Here is a 22,215-nt window from a genome sequence, read left to right on the forward strand (position 1 = left end):
ATACCTAATTTTTCTGACTTCTTGGAGCCACGCAAAGCCTTCGTAACTCACATTATTTTCGTGACAGCAATTTTTTTTTCTTGTAGCCTATGTGAGAGGTCAGGAAACCGCGAAACAGGTTGAGAACCTCTGAACTAGAATATCCACGTGGACACGATGGGTCACACGGGCTCGATTGTCTTCTGTTATTTATTGAGCAGGTGAGGTTAAGATACATGACGAACGGAGAAATGTGATTATAAAATTGAAGGTTTGCTTCCCGACGGGTGAAGTATATTAAACTAAATTATTACTTTCTCACAATTGTCGAAGAGACGGTTTTAACCCCAAGGCAGAACGTTTATTGAAAGGGTATACGAGAAAAAAAAACCCAAAACAAATATGAATCGAAATCCCACCCTAGACCAATGTCAACAAATGCTTTAATGTTTTATGGTATGAATGTTTATGGTCTTAATTCCGTTCTTTATAAGCATGATCACAAATGAGCACGACCTTCTACAAATGTTTTCAAAGTTCATTGGATATTACTTCGCATACATTTTTGGTTCAATTTACCGTTGTGATGCTTTATGTTTTTAATTGCAGCTTGACTCTGTGCTGAGTTCTTGGAATTCTTGGAATGCCTTTGTGTCGTTTACATAACGTTGTTGTCTTCAAGCTACAGTATACTGTACGCCGTATTTCCTTTTTACAATCTTAGCAGTAGAGCATGGACTGATATTAGAGACGTTAACATTAACTCCGAACAAATCAGGACAGATTTACACAGTCTACACAGCAGATAAAAAGGAAAAAAAAAACTATATAATTTCTACAGGTGAAATTCTGACTTTTTCGAAAGAGCTCTCGGTCCTGAGAAATCCTATTCCATTTGCGTGGCGTAAATGGAAAACAAAGTCAGGCAGTGGGAGTTCTAAAAGACATTTTTAAGCAACAAAATCCTGGCCACTAATAGGCTTCCATAGAATTGCACCTGTTACTTACTGATGTGTAAAAAGCGCAGTATACACTTTATACATGTACTGTACAAGCAATTGCTTCTTAAAATCTGAACAGTCTCAGTCACGTAATAAATGAACTGTATTAACGCACAGGTACTGTAAGTAGACCCGAGTGAATGTCGCTCAGCGCCGGCGAGCGATTCGGAACCGGTTCGGGCCTTTTTGAGGGGGACGGGAGCGGATGTCCGTTTGCAGGTTTTGTTCCGATGCTGGACGGCTGGGAGCCGAATGGTGCAAAAAAAAAGAAAATTAATCGAGTCGGTTCATTTTCCACAAAGGGAGCTCTGCCTGAACCCAGAGCAGAATCCCGGTGGTCCTGTTCTGTAGCCCAGTCGCAACAGTCAATTTAACCTCTGTTTTCGCGACAAAGGGAACAAGTACAGGTTAATTTCACGCTGAAAAGTGGAAAGAAGAAACCGCTTTTTGCGATTCGCTCCAGGAGAAGAAAGCGTTACAGCCGCAACGTCCTGTTTCTTTTTTTTCGCTTTTCAGCTTGGAGCTGACTTTCACATCTTCATTTGTTGCCGATGCCCGCTGGCTGAGCTGCCAGCTCTGATCTCTTTCATTAGCTAAACACGTCTAGGTCTGTCACAGGCGATTACAAAAAACATACTGTAAAAAAGCTACAGTAGATTCTAAACGGTTCTCGGTGTTTTTTTTTTTCACTGCCAAACATGTCTCTTGAAGAGACAGTTAAAACTACTTCTCCACAAGACTCTAATTAAGCACAGCCTGTTAATTGCCCCTTGGTTACAGTATGATTTATTGTTATTCACTATAAGTGTACTGTAAAAATTCTAGTGATGATTGTAACACGGCATCGAAGTCTGCGTCCTGTTGGAAAGAATGTTGCCAAACATCTCGTTCAACAACTGGAGAAATTTAACGCGCAAACATTTTGACGTGACAGCTGGAAATAACACAGATCAAACGGGTCGAACGGGCTGTGGGCTTTAGCGATCAGCGTCACACGTGAACTATGATTAAGATTTAGATGAGTCGAAAAACAGCGACCGCGGTGCTCAGTGAAAAGGTTGGCAAAGAACGCAATTGTACTGTTTTAACCGAATCGAATAATGGCCATTCAAAGGCATACGTAACAAATCACGGGCAACTAGGTTTCAGAAAACCAAGTGCTTGAAAGTATCACACTGACGCAGCTAATTAAGTAAATAACGCCACCTTCGTAACTAGAGATACCGGACATCCCAGGTACTACGTTTCAGAGCTTTTCTTAAGCTCAGGGGTGCACAACCACAGATCATATACTCTACAGAGATAGAATAGAGGAACTGGATCTCTTCAGTCTAGAGCTGGGCTGTACAGCACCAGTTCATACTGAGAGGGTAGAGGAACTAAATCTCTTCAGTCTAGAGCTGGGCTGTACAACTCCAGTTCATCCTGAAAGGATAGAGGAACTGTATCTCTTCAATCTAGAGCAGAGTTGTATAACTCCAGTTTATACTGAAAGGATAGAGGAACTGGATCTATTCAGTCTAGAGCAGAGTTGCTGACAAATGTTTATTCCAAGAAGGCAACAGAAGTTTGTCGCCAGGGGGAAAGTTCTTTGAAAGATCCACGTTAAACATGTACGGTAAGTGAACTATCAGCTTTGTTTTCCTTGGGGGTTTAATGTGGACTGGCCTTTTTTCAGTGCCTCCAGGAAGTATAAAGCATTGCAAAGGTACAAGCAATAGGTTTCCTTCAGGCTGAAAAGAGATGAATGAAAACACAATGTTTCGGCTGTGAAGCCTTCTTTGGGTGTGTTGTTTGCCAAAAATTAGTCAAGAGAGACTGAAGCACGCTTTCTGGTCTTTGTAATGCGCTGTCGCAGTTTTCTGCCCACCTACAACTAGGGTAGACCCTCGGGCACCGGGCTGTCTACAGCCTTGTGTGCAATTATCTTGGGCAAACATTCATGGGAGAGGAGGCTCATTATTTCCAGACTGCTGGCTCCATTCTTCTAATGCCACTTTGTTAAGAGCGAATTAAGAAACAAGGAATTTATGTACAAGTCCGGGAAGTGTGCATGTCTATAGTATGTGGGGCAGTGCGTGTATCCAGAGTTAGTGCGGTGTGCATGAATAATAATTAAGAATACAGAGGAATAGCTCTGGGTATTGACCCCTCTTGAAACCCCACCAACTGCATAGTTTTTAAGAGAGACTCACCTCCAACTGTTCATTCCGAGGCGCATACAGTATCTGTATCTGATTGGGCAGAGCCCCTAGAGGGGCTGTGTATCTGACAGTTAAACATCAGAAAAGGGTGAAGAAGTAACAGGGATTTTACAGGGTTGGTCTGCCTGTTGTGATGTCTAGACCAGGGCGTCTCTGTGGATCTTGTTTCCAAGAACAAGTTGGACCATTGGACGTCTATGTCACTTACAAAATGCAACATCTGAAAAGCAGGTGCAGGAGCAGAGAAGAGTCGAACAGTTGAGAGTAACCCTGTTCTCTAGTCAGTTAAGCGTTCAGGTGGGTAAGAGCTGGGCTGAATTGAAACCAGCAAGTGTGTCTGGGGACTGGGGACCCCTGGGCTGGGCCAGGGTGACTCTCCGCCAGTACGGCTCACTGTTAACCGTACTCCCCTCCTACACTGATGAGAGACCTGTGCTGGTGTCTCTGGGATGTCCTAGCTTTGGTTTGATCCTGATCGCTCTTCCTGACCACAAGCAGGTGTGACAGTTGGACACGAAGCCTCTTACTTTCCTGCAGCTGCTACAGGTGTCTCACAGGACCCTATATGTGACCCCACATGTGATCCTACATGTCACCCTACATGTCAACCAACATGTGACCCTACATGTCAACCAACATGTGACCCTTCATGTGACCCTACTGTACATGTGGTCAGATCTGCTTCTTCAGAACTAACGGTTACACCAGTGACACTGGGATTAACTGCTGACTGAGTGGGACCCCCATCTTGATAATTATTTTATTACATGTGGTTTATTGGCTGTTCAGTTTATAAACGGCATTTTTCTACTGCGAGAAGTCAGAGGCTGAGAAATGACTTTGCTGGATTTCAGTAATGCACCCTTGGGGGGGCCTCTGAAAACTATCAACAGACTCCTGTACTAATAACCCCTGTCATGGCTTCCCTGTACAGGCTCCCTGTGTAGTTTAGAGTTGAATTTAAATCCAAGTCCTTAAAAACCTAGCTTATTGCTGCCTCAAAGACCAGTAACGAACAAGGTGCAGGAGCTTTAATAAAAACAAAATAAAAATAAAAAGGAGGATAGATCTGCAGGGCTCTGTGTCTCTGCCTCTTAGACATTCTTTAAAAACCATGGCCGGTTGTTTCTCTTTGGTATGTCAGTCCGTTCAGCTCGTTTCCCAGTTTTATTCATTAATTACATTTATTTTAACGGCTTAACGGGAAAGGCGCTCCACGAAAACAAAACCCAAAATTATTTTGGGAATGAATCATAAACAGGCAGAGATGACTTAATGTCAGGAGGTGATCAGAAAGAAGCAAACAGGAAGAGCGTGTGCAGTAAGAGTAAGAAAACAGTATTTTTGAGGTGGCAGAACCTGCTTTTCCAGTGCTGCTCTTTCCCTGAGAGTTTGGCTCAGGGACCGATAAAGCAGGGAGGTGTAATGCCTGTTCTTTTTTTTTTCTCTGTGAAAATGAAGTTATGATCTATTTCGTAATTAATGATATCACAAACTCCAGGAAACTGGCTTGGATGAAGCAAGACAAAGCAATACCTGTCACACAAATAACATCTGTTTTCTTTCAGATTTATCCAACACAGGGTAGCAGGGGAGCCGGAGTCTATCCCAGTAAGCAACGGGTTCAAGGCAGGGCACATCCTGGACAGGACGCCAGTCCATCGCATGACACACACTGACACACACACTCACACCAGGGCCCATTTTCTCATTAGCCAGTTAACCTACCAGCATGTCTTTGGACTGCGGGAGGAAAGCGGAGCACCAGAGGACATGGGGAAACTCCACTCAGACCGCTCCCCAGGAAGTGAGCCCAGGGCCCCAGAACTGCAAAGCTGCTACGTGGTCTACCAAGTGGTCCACTGTGATTTCACACATTTCTGTGCTTTTGTGCCACATTTGCCTGATTTTCGGACTGTTATAACTCACCTGTTTGTTTTAAAAATATTCTGCTCCTGTTAGTAGTTGTGTGGTAAATTGAGGGCTCATCCTTTAACAGCCCTATCCCTCACTCTACCTGTAATACAGCTGATGTGCAGCGATTGTACTGTTAACAGCTAAACCTTCCACACAGACTAGTTAGCTTTTCATGCTCTTAAATGTATTATAAAGTATTTATTTGGCTGCTCAGAACCAAGACTTCATTTTGGTGTATCTGATGTGTAACACATGGAATATTACACCAGGTGACACAGGCTCAGTTCCTCCAGCCTGTCTCTGTTGGACACTCCTTAAAGTCTGGGAATGCATCTAGTCAGACGTCTCTGGACACATTCCAGTGCAGGTTTTCTGAAACACACTGATCAAACACACAGAAATCTAAATGATGCATTACTAGTACATGGAAAATTTGGCCATTAAACCGCTGGATTAAAATTCCACTCTTTTAACCCTGTATGCAGTACTGCACAGATACTAGATCGCGTACAGTATATCCAACCAAACCTTTAAATTGCTTACCCTCCTTGTCTAGAAGGCGCAGATGATATGTCAACATGACCACCTTGGTCTTTTCTAACTCAGTGTTTCCCATCTTTAACATCATCAGTCAGGTTTCTCTTCTTTATTTGTTTCTTGTTACTTTTGAGTTTCTGGCCACTGCGCCACCATTGTGCCTTAATTCAAAACTGCCCTGTACGAATACAGTTGAGCCAATGAGCTGCAAGCCTCATGAGTGTAATTTGTAATTTGGCCAGGAGAAACACCCTGGGATTTTTAATGACCACAGAGAGTCAGGACCTCGGTTTTACGTCTCAGCCGAAGGACAGCAGCTTTTTACAGTATAGTGCCACCATCACTAAACTGGGGCATTAGGACCCACACAGACCACAGGGTGAGCGCCCCCTGTTGGCCCCATTAACACCTCTTCCAGCAGCAACCTTAGTTTTTCCCAGGAGGCCTCCCATCCAGGTACTGACCAGGCTGAGCTTCAGTAAGCTGCCAGTTGTGAGTTGCAGGGGTGCTGTATTTGCTTTTTGTTTTGAGCCTTGAATGTTTGGAGTGGGTTGTGTACATACTGCAATAGCTGTCAACAGCTAACACAAAAGTGTCATGATGTGTCAAAAGTGTGAAAGCCACCAAACGTGAAAACTGTGCAAGGGGCTGAGTACTTTTCCAAGAAACAGTTAAAGAAGAACATATAATTTTGTAAAACAGGGGGGGGCATTTAGCATTTTTCAACTTTCTTTGGTATAGTTAGTTGCTTAATTACCCATTTCATTAAAGAAATGGTGTATTCGCTACAATAACATGACTGGGCAGCTTGTTCCACATCCTCACCAATCTCTGTATAAAGAGTGTCTCCTGTTCTCAATTTTAAATGTCCACTTGTGTCCTGTGGTTCTGTTATCACTGCTCTGAAGACATCTACTGGGTTGACCTTGTCTGTGCCAAGGGGGATTTTAACACTTGCATCACGTGCCCTACGAGTCTTCTGTGTTTAAGGCTAAAGAGACTCAGTTCCTTTAGCCTGTCAGTGTAGGACACTCCCTTCAGAAACAAAAGAGACTCAGTTCCTTCAGTCTGTCAGTGATAGACTCTCTCTTAAGCCCCAGGATGTATCTGGTTAATGTTTTCTGGGCTGAATCCAGTGAAGTCTATCAGGGTGTGAGGAAATACCTCAGAGACAGGGGCTCGCTGTGGCCAGTGTCTTGGGAAAGACAAAGACTTTCTCAGTCCAGCACTGTTCTTTCCTGACTCCTCAGACACCACTCATCAGAGCTGTGAGACTGTGTTCAGTGTTGATTTAAACAAAGGACATTCTCTGATGCACTGTTGTTTCCTCCAAACTGGCAGATCCACCCTGCAAGTATAAACCCTCCGCACCGCGGTGACAGAGGAAAGGGAGGTGGAGATGGAGAGATTGACACTGGGATTCAGCCCTGATGTTATCTCCTGTGAAACAGGTTACACTACAAAATCCCCAGTGTGCACAAGATTAGATATTAACCGAGAATGTGTCATGTGTGCTTTTTGCCAGATATACACAGCATTTAAAACATCCTGACCTTTCCTCCTCTTGGACTCAGGCACTGATTGTACTCGTGCATTCCTCACTAGTTACACCTCTCAGGTTCATGGTGTTTTTGAAGAGCATGCATGGGTATGAAAGTTAATGAACAAGTCCCCTAATACATGTACAGACTGCTGAATCATGTTATCTAGTTCTGTTTCCCAGAGCTGCAACTAAAATACACTGGTTGTGCAAATTCATCATTTTGCTGGGGCTTAGAAAACACTATATTTTAAAAAAGAGCACCAATGAAAATTAAAATAAACCTAATAAAAAAAAGATTACAAACTTCAAGGCAAGCCTGTAACGTTTTCTAGGTAAACTCATCTATCTAATTTTCTAACCTTTTTATCCAGGACAGGATCACAGGGGAGCTTGAGCCTATCCCAGCAAGCAACGGGCACAAGGCAGGGTACACCCTGGATGGGACGCCAGTCCATCACAGGATACGGTACACACACAGACATGCACAATTCACACCAGGGCCAGTTTTCCCAGAAACCAAATAACCTGCCAGCCTGTCTTTGGAAGGGAGCTCCAGGTGAATCATTCAGCCTCCATGTACAAATGGAACTGTATTGTCAATGAGTTACTGGTCTGAAATAAGTCACTATTGGCCTCGGGGCACTGTTCCTCCCAGTGTTACCGTTAACATTCATTCAAATAACTGCTAACTATCCAATGGGCTCCCTGTGTTCCTCTGTCCTGTAAGACTGTCCGAGGAGGCTGCGGGCCGGTGGGAGTCAGGAGTATAGTATGGCATCTCAGCAAGGACACAGTGCTTTCGAGAGGCACCCTTCTTCTGCCATGATCACCAGAAACGTACCATCTGGGCTGTAAACATTCAATATCATACATACATTCCCATACATATACGTCACTGTACAGTTGTACAGTACAGTTGTTATGAAGCGTCTTTCAGGACCCTAGCAGATGACACAATCCGGAAGGGAGTGAACACACACGGGGACACGAGGAAATAGCGGGGGCGTGACAAAGGTGCTCCGGGGGGCGTGGTCCAGGCGAACAGTCCAAAAGGGAGTCCAAAGGGAAGTCCAATGCCGGCAAAGGTCCAGAGCCGGGTGATAAATCCAAGACGAACAACACAAAGTTAAAAAATTGGAGCGGAATCCGGAGAAGGGTCAGGGGGAACGGAACCAGGCGGTCCAGGTCCCGGGCTCGGCTAGTTCAGGACACCTAGGAGGAGAATGCCACCCGAGCCGCGGACGTAGGGCGACTCGGTGATAGGCGAGCCTCCGGGCGTCCGTGTTCCAATGCAGAGCCCTGGAACAGAGTGAGCGTCTGGCTTTTAAAGGTGGGCTGGAACAGGGAGCAGGAGCACAAAATCAACTAGAAGAAAGTGAACGAGCCGGAGCGCCCTAAGAGGGAGGGACTACAATCGTGACAGCAGTATTAAGTGAAGATGTTCTGTGAATATATAGGGCATTGGCAGACAGAGATCAGGGAGCTGAATTACTGGTATTGTCTGGACTGTGATTTAGATTCTGAAGGTTATCTCTGCCAAGTTAGTTCTCTTCACCCCTTTATTACCTGGTCTTTATAAAACCACTGGCTGTAACAAGGCCGAAAGGAAGTGTACAAATTGAGCTTGTTTTCATTTACACTTGTGCAGTCATTTTTCTTGCTTATATTTTGTTAACTTTTTTAGGTGGTTATCTTAAATATTATGGTTTTATAAATCATTTTCGTAGGATGTTAGTTGCAATATTTTTTTCCAAACAAACACGAGGTTAGATGGTTGTTGATAAACACTCTGGGAGTTCTTTAAAAATTAATTGCTAATTCTCCCATTGTCAGGCCTTCTGGTGTGGAAACATTATAAGAAGGAATGAGTGTTCAATGTTCAAATGTTACTAAAGAGTCCTGGGGTTTTACAGAACCTAAGACAAAACCCCATCATTTCCAGGCTAGCCAGGGCTGGTTCTAAAACTGCCGTTGAGTGGAATCAAATATATTCCTTAATTAGATACACGGATTCAGTGTTGAATTAGTGTGCACAGCACACATGACCTGTCTGGAAGCTGATCTTGTTCCACATCCCCACCACTCTTTGTGTAACAAAGTGCCTCCTGTTCTTGGTTTCAAATGCTCTTCTGCATAGTTTCCACTTCATCTTCCTTATAAATCCAAAAGTCACATAAGACCTGTATGTATTCCAGTAAGTGGGCCTGTCCTGCAGGTACTCAGGCTGCATCAGTTCAAGCCTGCTGAGCCTCATTGTAGACATATTCATGACAGGAGCTCCAGGAATCTCGCCCCTGAAACAGCACACCACTTCCTCTTCGTGTGTTGCCAGTGCCCTTGCATTGCTAAAACAGAGTGAAGAATGTTCACATTCCAAGAAATGGTTCCAATGACAACCCACATAATCAGCAGAGAATCAATTGTTTCACAGTTCTCTGTGTGAATTAGCTAGTTCTGTAACACACTTTCCTGTAAGTCCAATTGTGACCGATAAACCTAACGTCTGTTGCTGAAGTTCACTCTGGGCTAAAATGTACTTCACAGCAATTTGGAATACCGAAGGATAACAGTCGTGAACAAATTCTAGTAAGCGCTAGGTTTCAAAAAGTGTTTTTCCTGTCGTTGTGGTAAAGACACAAATGAATAATGAGTTCTCTGTGTCCCTGTTGAAAGTCGCAAAAATGAGCTGCTGTTTATGCCAAGCCCTGGTCTGACTTTCTTGAGAATGAAAAAGCCAGCCAGAGGACACAAGTTGAAACTACCCAGAAGTGCACTTAAAACTGAAAACAGGAGGGTAAAAAAGAGTGAAAAAGGTCACAAAGGAGGTCATTCAGTCAATCTAGTCAGTGAGAGAGGAAGGTCCTAAACAAGTTGCTTCTTGCAAGAATCCAGGGTATGGACTTCACCAATATGGCTGGACAGCTTGTTCCACACCCCCACCACCCTCTGTGTAAAGAAGTGATCTCAAGGACAAGTGCACTTCTTCTTCTTATATGGGACATTATGTTATCTCCGTGGAATGTCTCAACACAGCGACACACGGCGCTATCATATTTTAATTCTAACAGGAGCGGGTTTTCTGCAGTCACGTTCCAGAAAGCAATCTATTGAGATCTAAAACCAAGACTCTTCTTGAGTCCAATTAAGTGCTGAAGTTCGGAGATGGGCTGAAAACAAAATCCGGCGTTGATTCTTGCGGATATCCACAGCATCATCCAATGGGAAAGAGGCTGCTGGGGGTCCAGCAGAGCTCCTATTCAGCAGAGCCAGCGAAGACAATTCTGGCACCACAAAGGAGTTCCTTGGAGCCCAGGAAGGTGCTGCCTTTTCTTTTGGCCTTCGAGCACGTTTCGCCCCTGAGACAGTCCTGCATGCCGACGACAGATCCAATCTTCGCCTGGAGGAAGAAAAACACGTCTCAGGCGATCGAACACTGATACAGGCAGACGCTGCTTTTCGAACGTCATGTCAGAAGGAAGTACCAGGACTAATTATAGATCTGAGGGGGAAGGAGGCAGGGGTAGATGGAACTACACTACCTCCTTAACCAGGCACCCTTTCATGTTTAATCACTCCAGCAATTTCGGCTACAGGGCCGAGCGCATGTTTCACAGTGCAGTTTATCTGCCAGTTAATTGTAAATCGCTCAATAAAGCAATGAGAAAGAGCTGTTTAAATTCCATGTTATTATGTGTATTGTACACATGCATTTTAAATACTTTTTTAATGCATTTAATTTCAATGAAATGCCTTTTTATAGCAAGCAACTGAGCAGCGTCGTGGCACACAGGTTTACCGAGACGGATAAAGCATTAAATTGAAGTGGTCAAAACTGCCAGGTGAGATGGTCTGTCACCCAGGAATTCCGAAGCTCTTGCGGGGTCTTCTCTGTGGAAAAGAACTGAAGAAACTGAAAACTGACTGACCGATGACCATGTGAAAAATCTGCTCCAATCATTTTCACATTTGGAATGGGTCAAAAAGCAAATAGAATATAAATTCTGTTGACCATTTTGAAAAATAAAACACAATAGTGTTGAATGGCAATCAGGAGGTGGGATGTTGAAACTGCATAAATACATTATGTACACAACATTCAAAATGAGGCCTTATTGGGTCACCACGTTACAAGTGGATGTTACTACTCCAAAATCAGACAGGAAAGAACTAGACTGATCTTCCTACCTGGGCTGAAGAGAATGTCCTACACTGACACACTCAGGCCCCTGAAGAGTCGTGGTCTTGAACAAGGAAGATTAGACAACCGGTGTCAATTACTCACAGCGTCCAAGACACTGTGAAAGTCAACCCAGCATTGGAACACAAACTAGAGGACACAATCGGAATCTATGTGGAAGTTTTTAAAACGATACACAAAGGGTGGTGAGAGTGTGGAACAAGCTGTGCAGTTACTGAAGCCGATACCCCAGTGCCGTTCCAGAAAGAGCTGCGTAAGATCATTCACCCTTTGGGTGCTACAATTATACCTAAATGTTTAAAGTGAATAGGCAACACTATAATTGAACAGGACAATGCTGTCTCTGGTGCTATCTGCATGGAGTTTGTATGTTCTCCCCCTATTTGGCAATTCTCCAAGAGCTCCAGTTTCCTCCTACAGTCCAAAGATCTACTGGAAGGCTAAATGTTTACTCAGAAAAAACTGGCCCTGCTGCATGATTGGACTGGCGTCCCTTCCAGTGTGTACCCTGCCTTGCACCCATTGCTTGCTGGGAAAGGCTCCAGCTGCCCTGTAACCCTGGATTGAATAAAGCGGTTAGAAAAATGGATGGAAATCTGGAGCACTGGCCCATGTTTATCAAAACACTTCAGAACTTACAGATGGTCACAAAAGAGGAGGACGTTTGGCCCATGTGATTTGTTCAGTTCTTCGGCAGCTATTTGATCAGAGGATCTCATCCGTCCAAGAGCTCGTCGTCCGCAGCTGAGCTGTTCCAGACTCCCACAACCCTTTGCAGAAAGGATTTATTGTAGTTCTCTCTTGTAGTCCTCTAGTTCAGGTTTCACCATGGTTTCTGAAGAAATTCTTCAAGGTGACAGTCATCAAATCCCATCATCTGTTCAAGAGTGAGGCTTGAGCACTAGGACAAACCACACTGGAAAGGAAAGCACTGGAAGAAGCTTTTTTTAACAAAGTACATCATGACGCGCAAAAAGAAAACCTAGTCGAATTGATCTAACAAAAGGTAAATCCATGAACCCTTTTACATACCAAATATCTACATGAACCCCATGTGAGAATGTGACTCTCACCCCTTAACCAATTAAGTAATCAATCAATGCACCATATCTGAACCTTTTTGCACACAGTGGAGCATTGGATACTCTCTAGTGGCAGATCATCTGAAACTACAACCCTAGTTATTGCTGGGCTACTGCTGGACTACTGATTAAACACACTTGCATAGCAGCACTGACATAACACATAATAGTGCATATAGGATTACTGTTGTCACTTCTCAAACTTACATCTCTGATGATTTAAACATTAACCGGTTGTTAAATTCAAGTATACAATGGTTCAAAATGTCAATACCACGTTGTATATTTTTTTAATCACAGGCTGGACTTTGGATAGTCTTTCTGATGAGGCTGTAAAAACAGTGATTCATGTCTGTCCAAGAAGAAATCAAACAGAACAACGATGACAGGTTTTTGCAAGTTTTATTAGTATATAAATATATGAACAAAAAAAAACAAAAATAGAGCTTTTCAGATTTTCTAAACCTTATGGTAACATTTTTAATATTTTCTAAGCACTATACTTGGTTCTGAGAATTGACATGCGTCCGGATCACTAAGCACACCTCTCTGTAATCTCCAGGCAGTCCAGGCCTGCCTGTGTCACGATCACCTTTACAAAAGTCACAGGGGTCAGTTCTCACTTCGAGACACTGAAATGTCTGCTTTGGACACACAGCAGAGCTGCCACAAAGACCTGACAGGTTGCCTGTGACTCAGTCACAGATGAACATCCGAAAATAGGAAGTGTTGATTTTGGTTGTGGGTAAAAGCCATGTAGCAACACAGAAGTTGTATTATAATAATAATAACAATAATAATTGCTTACACTTATATAGCGCTTTTCTGGACACTCCACTCAAAGAACTTTACAGGTAATGGGGATCCCCTCCACCACCACCAATGTGCAGCATTGCTATGCTGCTGTTTGTTGTTCTTGACACTCATTAGCAGAGGATTTTTTAAAAACTGTTAATCCAGAACAGTCTTTACACCTGTCACCAAACCTGTCACTAGTAATTGTATGCTATATTATATAATTATGATAGAGGAGGTTTGGGCGGGAATGGGCGGAGTCAGACAGGGCACTGATGGGGCGGTACCTTTGGGAATGGGCGAGGTCAGATGAGGCAGTGACGGGCGGTACCTTTGGAAATGGGTGGAGTCGGAGGAGTCAGTGGCGGGTGGTACCTTTGGGAGTGGGCGAGGTCAGATGAGGCAGTGACGGGCGGTACCTTTGGAAATGGGCGGAGTCAGATGAGGCAGTGACGGGCGGTACCTTTGGAAATGGGCGGAGTCAGATGAGGCAGTGATGGGCGATACCTTTGGAAATGGGCGAGGTCAGATGAGGCAGTGACGGGCAGTACCTTTGGAAATGGGCGGAGTTGGAGGAGACAGTGACGGGTGGTACCTTTGGGAATGGGCGAGGTCAGATGAGGCAGTGACGGGCGGTACCTTTGGGAATGGGCGGAGTCAGATGAGGCAGTGATGGGCGATACCTTTGGAAATGGGCGAGGTCAGATGAGGCAGTGACGGGCAGTACCTTTGGAAATGGGTGGAGTCGGAGGAGACAGTGACGGGTGGTACCTTTGGGAATGGGCGAGGTCAGATGAGGCAGTGACGGGCGGTACCTTTGGGAATGGGCGGAGTCAGATGAGGCAGTGACGGGCGGTACCTTTGGAAATGGGCGGAGTCAGATGAGGCAGTGATGGGCGATACCTTTGGAAATGGGCGAGGTCAGATGAGGCAGTGACGGGCGGTACCTTTGGGAATGGGCGGAGTCAGATGAGGCAGTGACGGGCGGTACCTTTGGAAATGGGCGGAGTCAGATGAGGCAGTGACGGGTGATACCTTTGGGAATGGGCGGAGTCGGACGAGACAGTGACTGGGCAGTATCTTTGGAAATGGGCAGAGTCAGATGAAGCAGTGACATGCAGTACCTTTGGGAATGTGCGTAGTCACCGTTGGGGCAGTGACAGGAATGATACCTCCGGGAATGGGAGGAGTCACAGTCAGGGTTGTAACAGTAGTGACATGGACATGGGTAGCTGTAACTGAAACTGTAAAAAGAGTGAAAGCTCTGGCGAAGAGGGGAGATAGGGGTCTACATATCAGAGGAATAGAATTTAGTGTAACTTATTTTTAAACCACAACCGCAATAAACAAAGAAATGCAGGCATAGTGCAAACTAAAGCAGACTGCTATTGTGAGATTCTGATGTACATTAACTTCTGTGACTTGAGATGGAAACCCATCAGTGACCTTAGGCTCATCATGGGCCTGTATGACCAGAATTACAGACTCGTGCACTTTTAGCTCATAAGAGTCCCAGAACAAAGTCTACTCATTAATATAACATATCTCTGGAAAAAGTAATAATATCCTAAAACTGTGTTTAAAACAAACCCACAGTGCTATGCATTTCATTGCATTTCCCAAAGTAAAGCAATATAACAAACATTAAGACCATGTTTCGTTTTACGTGAAAGAATAAATATTTCAGGCAAGAAGGGCTCGTTGGCGACATCTAGTGGAGCCATTGTGTCACTACAACAAGCACTGTGGCCAAAGCCAGGGCGAGGAGCGAGGACAGGCTGGTCCGCAGGGCGGGGGCCGAGGAAGGCGGGTTGTCTGCGGGGGAAGGAGCGAGAAATAATTACTATTTAAACACCGAAACTGGAAGGGCAGCGAGCCAGGCTCTTGCTGAACACACTCGGGTCCGAAAGCAACAATGAGCAGAATCGATTGCAGCAGCACAACCAGGCACTGGAGTGAGTCTAATCTTCCAGCTGTCCGCCAGGAAACCTTGATTCTATCACACATGGAGGACAGCAGCAGGGTCCACTTATTCCTGACAACAGGGGGCGCCATCCCCTAACTGAATCTTAAGGTTAAACGTGGGCGTAAGTAAATTAAACATGTTTCTGGATTCTATTTTTTTTTATCGGGCGGTAGGCAGGTGGTCATTGAACAGCAGAAGCTCACCCAGCCACTGCCCTTAAACACAGGAGCCCCTCAAAGCTGCTGTCTGTCACCTCTGTACTCCTTGTGTGCTACTGCCTGGGTATCTACGACTGAATCTGTGAAATTAATTACGTTTGCAGATGATAATACCCTGGCAGGACTAATGACTAAAACGGAAGAAGCTCTGCACAGCTCACTGCTTTGAGGAGCTGGTGCAGTCAAAGCAATCTCTAGCTCAATGTCAGGAACACCAAAGAGGTCAGTCATCTTTGATTTCAGATGGGACAGGAACGACCTACAGCCTCTTGTGATTGTTGGTCAGATTGTGCGGAGGTTAAATACCTTTCAGCTTCTTGGCACAACAATCCCCTCCACCTTGAAATGGGAGACCGATGTACGGTATACCAGACAGTAAACAAACTCAATCGGAGACTATTGTTTTCTCACGCAGCTCAGAAAGTTTGGTATCTCGGGAAGCCACGGACTAAAATTAAGGACTAAGATTAAGATAAAGACTAAATTAAGATCTAAGAATTTTTTAAGGTTTCAAATACGTTCACATTTTTCTCGGCACTTAAGCTAGTGTCTGACAGGCTGCGTGTGGGCTCTCAGAATACAGTGGTTTGCTCTGACGTCTGTGGTATCTGACCTTGCAGACCTTGAAATTGAAAAGCAGGTGAACAGAAGGATTATGACCTGCTTGAGGCTGATGTATACATCTACTTTACAAGCTAGTAGCACAGGAGTTAACTACGCAACAGCGTCCTCTCGCACACTATTAGTGCGGTTCCCGGCATTATTTGCGGTATGTGTATTAGCGTCTGAAAACCTTCCCATGGTATTTGTATCAGTTTGGTGGGGTGAGACCAACCCACCAGAGGAAATGTGTTTTGGGGATATTAAATTTATAGTATAGTGTAAATTGTATTTAATTCATGTTAAAATCCGGGGTCTTTTGGGGTGGGACACATAAACGTATGGCGTTAGTTAACTATGTAAAGCTGTCAGGTTACTAATAAAGATTTTTTGTTAGAGATGAGTTAAAGTAAGTTGTAATGAAATTGTAAAGTTCTTATTTATGACGTTATGTAATATGATATGATGTTCGAGCGCGTTCAAATCTTGTTAAACAGAGAAGGTAACGTGTAGGTAACTATGAGTTGGTTTCCTCACTACAAATTATGATCCTTGTGTCCTGGGCCACCGGTGGAAATCATGTGGAAACCTTTTGTATTGTTCTCTGTTTCTCTGAATTAAAAATGTCAAATAAGAGATCCCAGCCCTACCACCAGACCACAGGCTAATCGATCTGTGCAAGACGTCACAACTGACAGGAGCTCGACGACTCGAGAGGTAGAGACTTGGCAGGAAGTCGCCCAGTGGGTTTATGGGGGATGTAGTTCGCATGTGCGGTCCAGCGTCTCAGAGTCAACCTGACTAATAGCAGCCAGTTATTCTGCACCCGGTTCTCTACAATACATTCATACCCATGTGCCCCGCTAGAAAGCATATACTAATAGCTATGTCCTGCTATTGGAAACAACTAGGACAGGGTTACACTTACTTGAGGATATAATAGAATTTACATCTATTGGCATGATGACCTCAGAGTTAGCTATTGCGTCCTTCATGGTGTTGACAATATCAGTTGCAGAAGGAGAAGTATTTCGGAATACCAGGTCCATGTCGGCCACAATTGATCCCCGACTGAAGAAAGAAAAAATAATAGAGAAATTCAAACTCAGCTATGTCCAATTCTTCTGAATCAATTGGAAACACTTACTAACAGACACAGGTGGAAACTACAGGGGAGTGCATTTAAACCCGAGATCAGGAAGCATGTCTTTACACAAATGGTGGTGGGAGTATGGAACAGGTGAAACAACCATGTTATTGAAGCCAATACCTTGAGGTGAGCTCTTCCAGTCAGGACAGGAGGCACTTTTTAACACAAGGATTTGTGTGAATCTGTTTTATATATTGTATATATTGGGTACGTATATTATGTATATTGTATAACCTTTCTTATGTTGTTAAATGTAACACAGTCCTACGCTAGTGTGGTCTCCACTCCATGTTGAAATGAATACTGAACACTTTACTGTGTAATATAGTTTGTAAGAGCTGTACTGAGTAGTGCACTGTGTAACTCTGTGTTAGAGCTTTAATGAGCACTGTGCTCTTTATTTCCTTGTGTTGGGGTTGATACTGTCCTCTGTATTTTAGAATGCATTGATAGACATCACTGTTGGGCTTTTCTAGTAAATACTGAGACTGTGGCAACAATGTCAGTACCCTGATCTCTAAAGAGTCTCCATAACTTTGGGAAAAGCAGAATTGATACTGAATTGATAGAGTTCTCCTTAGACACAGCTCAGCTCTTACCTGAACTTTCTCACTCTGGAACGAAGGAATGTGGTATATTTTTTCTTGTAAACCTTATTCACCTGCAAAAGAACAGAAAAGACTGAAAATCTGCAAGCTCTGCTTTTCCTGTTGCCTTGCAGTACAGACCTTATCAAGAAGTGGTTATTACGATATAATTGTTGTATAATTCGTTTTGTATAATCTAATTATACATCGTAGTTCTTATAGAAAGCAGTAGGTATAGTCCTGAAGGGGACTGTTCAGTGTTTATGGCAGTGAGCAGCTCTCATGTACATGTAGTTTATGCTCTTATTCTGCTGATACTTTAATTTGCCACAAGTGATAAAAATCACAGAGGTCATTCAGTATGACTACGTTCTTAGGGTCCTAGTTCTGGCTGAGCTGAGAGAGGGATTTGTTTTAGAAGGTGAGACAATACGGCCACAACAGAGAGAAGTAATTCTGCCTGACGTCAAAAGTCAAGTCAAAGCTCTCTTTAAAAAGAGTGAAGAACGAGACAAGATAACACCTGAGGATATTTGGAAAAAATAGAGTTGAAAGGTTGGGATAGTCAGATAGGAGCACAGATCTCAGAAAGGGGGGATATTCTACTTTAAAACTAATAAGGATCTGTTGGCAAATTCTTTTTCATTTCAGTAAAGGAGTTACTGGTGACTCCTAAGGCGGCGTCCGTTCATCCGCTCATTTTCTAACTGCTTTATCCAGTACAGGTTTGCAGGGGAGCCAGAGCCTATCCTGGCAAGCAAGGGTGGTGGACAGCAGTCCATTACAGGACAGACACAGACTTAAACATAGACACACATGCCAGGGCCAGTTTTCCCAGAAGCCAGTTAACATACCAGTATGTCTTTGGCCTGTGTGAGGAAACTAGAGTACTCAGAGAAAAACCAAACAGAAAACACAAAGCGAGGATACAAACAAACAAACTCTCAAAGATATCCAGTATATATACTGTCACACACAAATCCCATTACTTTTCACATTCCAACTCGCACATCCTTCTCCCACCCCATCTCCAGCTGTGCAGTTCCCCCCTTATCTAGCTCCTCATACTGCATGGGAATCCAGTTCTCCTCATCCGATAGCCAGTGGGCTGAACCTCAGCCAAACACGACTAATACTTGGGTGGCATTATTCCTCATGAACTCACCTGATCAGTAACTCCACTCGCAAAGTTCTGGAAAATTGAAGAGTTGGTATCTGCAAGACTTGCAATAAAGGTTTGCATTATGCTGAAGCGAAGAGGAGCAGTTACTTCTACCACCACAGTGGTGCTTGGAGGTGTTGTTGATGTTGTAGAAGAAGTTGTTGCAGTAGATGCAGCTGTGCTTGTGGAACCAGTAGCTGTGCTTGCAGGTGATGAAGGGGTGGTTGTAGGAGACACAGTTGTTGGAGATGCTGTAGTTGTGGATGTAGTATTGTCTAGTTGAGGAAGAGAGATGATATGTATATTATTAACAAGTGATATAATTAAGCTGTTTCATAAGTAGGTAATGTATAAAATCTTGTTGGATTTTCTTGGGTTCTTATAGTTCAACTAAAGGGAAGTGCACTAAAAACATATAACATGAGGAAATCCTTTACACAAAGTGTGTGTGTTTTGGGGTGAATTATGGAAGATTCTGGCCAGCCATGTTGTTGAGGCCAATACCCTGGCTTCCTTAAAGATGCACCTGGATGAGATCCTGGGACCAATAAATTACTAACCACAAAACAGGCTGAATGGGCAAACGGCCTTCCCTTGCCTGTAAGCTTTGTTATGTTTTTAATGCTCAACACAGCTGATTCACATTAGGGCAGTGTGGATGAAAACACATGGAATATAGATGATGTATAATGGTCATAAAGGTAGGCAAATACTCACCTTTATTCATGTTTTAATTCTATTCATATGATTCTTTTCCACACTTTGCTGCTTTGTTCTTTCTTGTTCCAAATAAACATTCATAATGAAGGTTCGACTGCAAAGCTGAATTTCTGTGTCATGTGTTGGGCACGAAGATGATGTCATAAAGCCTTGCTTACCTGGGACTGTAATGGTGTCAGACAGTATCGTCAGGTTGAGAGCTGAATCATTCAAAGCTGTCTTCAGAGTGTTAACAATCTCAGACGCACTGGGCACAGAGGTCTGGTTCGTGAACTCCAGGTCCATGTCAGTAATGACTGATCCTCGCCTGAGGAAAGGAAGTGAATAGCAATGAAGGAGGTTTCTTGCAAATCTTTGCAGTCTCTTAGTCTCTTCACTCTCACACTTAGTCTCCACATCCAGAGACCAGCTCCAGGTGTGAGTGCAGATCTGACAGGGTGATTTTGTACTGTGGGCTGAACAGTCTCTCACTCCTATGCTGTGGCAGCGAGTCTAAACTGACAGTGAGGGACAAGCCTGCAGTGTTTATACAGGAGCTGCCTCAACCAGACTGTAATTTCAGCTTTTAAAACAGAACTTTATATGTATTAAGACTGAGCTCAACTCTTACCTGAATCTTCTCACTCTGGAGCGAAGGAATGTGTTAGGAAATCTTCTCTTGTAAACGATATCCAGCTGCAAGGAAACAAACAGCCTGAGACCTCAAGCTCACTCTTGCAGAATCACTTTTATCACTTTTCCTGTATAGCTGTGCTCTCTGTGTTCCTGCACAGCAGAAATACCGACACCTGCTGTCCCTTGCTGATTTTTCCATTGGAAGAGAGAAAGCATGTAACAAAGAGAGGTCTTCATCACAAACTCACACCAGAAACAGTGAAATTTGTGCAATTATGTAGGAATATATTTTCACTTTTAATTTGCCGCATGTAAGAACCTTTGATGACCCCATATTTCAACTTTTCATATGAACTTGTAACAGTTCATCACAGTTTTACACATTTATTCTTTTTCTTCTCCTTCACTTTGTGGAAGTTCAGACTGTTGGAAGACTTTTACAGTACAGATGTTGTTGATGTACGAAAGTTACAAATGTGAACTAGTAGTCTCATTAGGTTCTGTCAAAACTCTGCAGCTGCGGCCCATTCTAGTACCTGAGTTGTGCTTCTGTTCAAGTTTGTGATCCCAGTTTGATACATACCCAAAACATACCCAGTCATTTTAGTGTGTTAACACATTTGCAGTCAATCTGTAATGTAATGATTTATTTAGCCCACCTTCACACTCACCTGGGTAGTAATATTTTTTGCTAAAGTTATAAAAGCATTAGAGTTGGAGTTCTCAAGGTCAGGAATAAAAGTCTGATTCAAACTGAACTGCAGGGGAACAGTTGCTGGTGCTGGTGAAGTTGTGCTGGCCACAGGAGAAACTGTTGAGCTTGCAGCTGATGGAGCTGTGCTTGCAGGACCAGTAGTTGTGTTTGCAGGACCAGTAGTTGTGCTTGCAGGTGATGGAGCTGTGCTTGCAGGACCCGTAGTTGTGTTAGCAGGACCAGTAGTTGTGCTTGCAGGTGATGGAGCTGTGTTTGTAGGACCAGTAGTTGTGCTTGTAAGAGATGTAGTTGTGCTTGCAGGACCAGTAGTTGTGTTAGCAGGACCAGTAGTTGTGCTTGCAGGTGATGGAGCTGTGCTTGCAGGTGATGAAGGGGTGGTTGTAGGAGACACAGTTGTTGGAGATGCTGTAGTTGTGGATGTCGTATTGTCTAGTTGAAGAAGAAAATATATGTATATATTTATTATTAAAAGTGATATAATTAAGCTGTTTCATAAGCAGGTAATGTAGGAAATCATGTTGGGTTTTCTTGCATTCTTATAGTTCAACTACAGGGAAGTGCACTTAAAACATATAACATGAGGAAATCTTTTACACAAAGTGTGTGTGTTTGGGGGGGAATTATGGAAGATTCTGGCCAGCCATGTTGTTGAGGCCAATACCCTGGCTTCCTTCAAGATGCACCTGGATGAGATCCTGGGACCAATAAATTACTAACCACAAAACAGGCTGAATGGGCAAACGGCCTTCCCTTGCCTGTAAGCTTTGTTATGTTTTTAATGCTCAACGCAGCTGATTCACATTAGGGCAGTGTGGATGAAAACACATGGAATATAGATGATGTATAATGGTCATAAAGGTAGGCAAATACTCACCTTTATTCATGTTTTCATTCTATTCATATGATTCTTTTCCACACTTTGCTGCTTTGTTCTTTCTTGTTCCAAATAAACATTCATAATGAAGGTTCGACTGCAAAGCTGAATTTCTGTGTCATGTGTTGGGCATGAAGATGATGTCATAAAGCCTTGCTTACCTGGGACTGTAATGGTGTCGGACTGTATCGTCAGGTTGAGAGCTGAATCATTCAAAGCTGTCTTCAGAGTATTAACAATCTCAGACGCACTGGGCACAGAGGTCTGGTTCGTGAACTCCAGGTCCATGTCAGTAATGACTGATCCTCGCCTGAGGAAAGGAAGTGAATAGCAATGAAGGAGGTTTCTTGCA

At 43.6% G+C, this 22,215-nt stretch overlaps 1 long non-coding RNA gene across 1 annotated transcript in view; it reads left to right on the plus strand.

The window, feature by feature from the left end:
* The window catches only part of LOC148656764 (uncharacterized), a 37,463-nt gene extending 16,160 nt beyond the window's left edge, over positions 1-21,303 (plus strand). The window contains exon 2 of the long non-coding RNA XR_015940815.1: positions 21,122-21,303. This is a non-coding gene — a long non-coding RNA (uncharacterized LOC148656764). The remainder of the gene's footprint in view (positions 1-21,121) is intronic.
* Positions 21,304-22,215: the final 912 nt, after the last annotated feature.

Source organism: Lepisosteus platostomus, chromosome 8, assembly GCF_059453375.1.
Source record: "Lepisosteus platostomus isolate fLepPlt1 chromosome 8, fLepPlt1.hap1, whole genome shotgun sequence".
NCBI classification, from domain to species: Eukaryota; Metazoa; Chordata; class Actinopteri; order Semionotiformes; family Lepisosteidae; genus Lepisosteus; species Lepisosteus platostomus.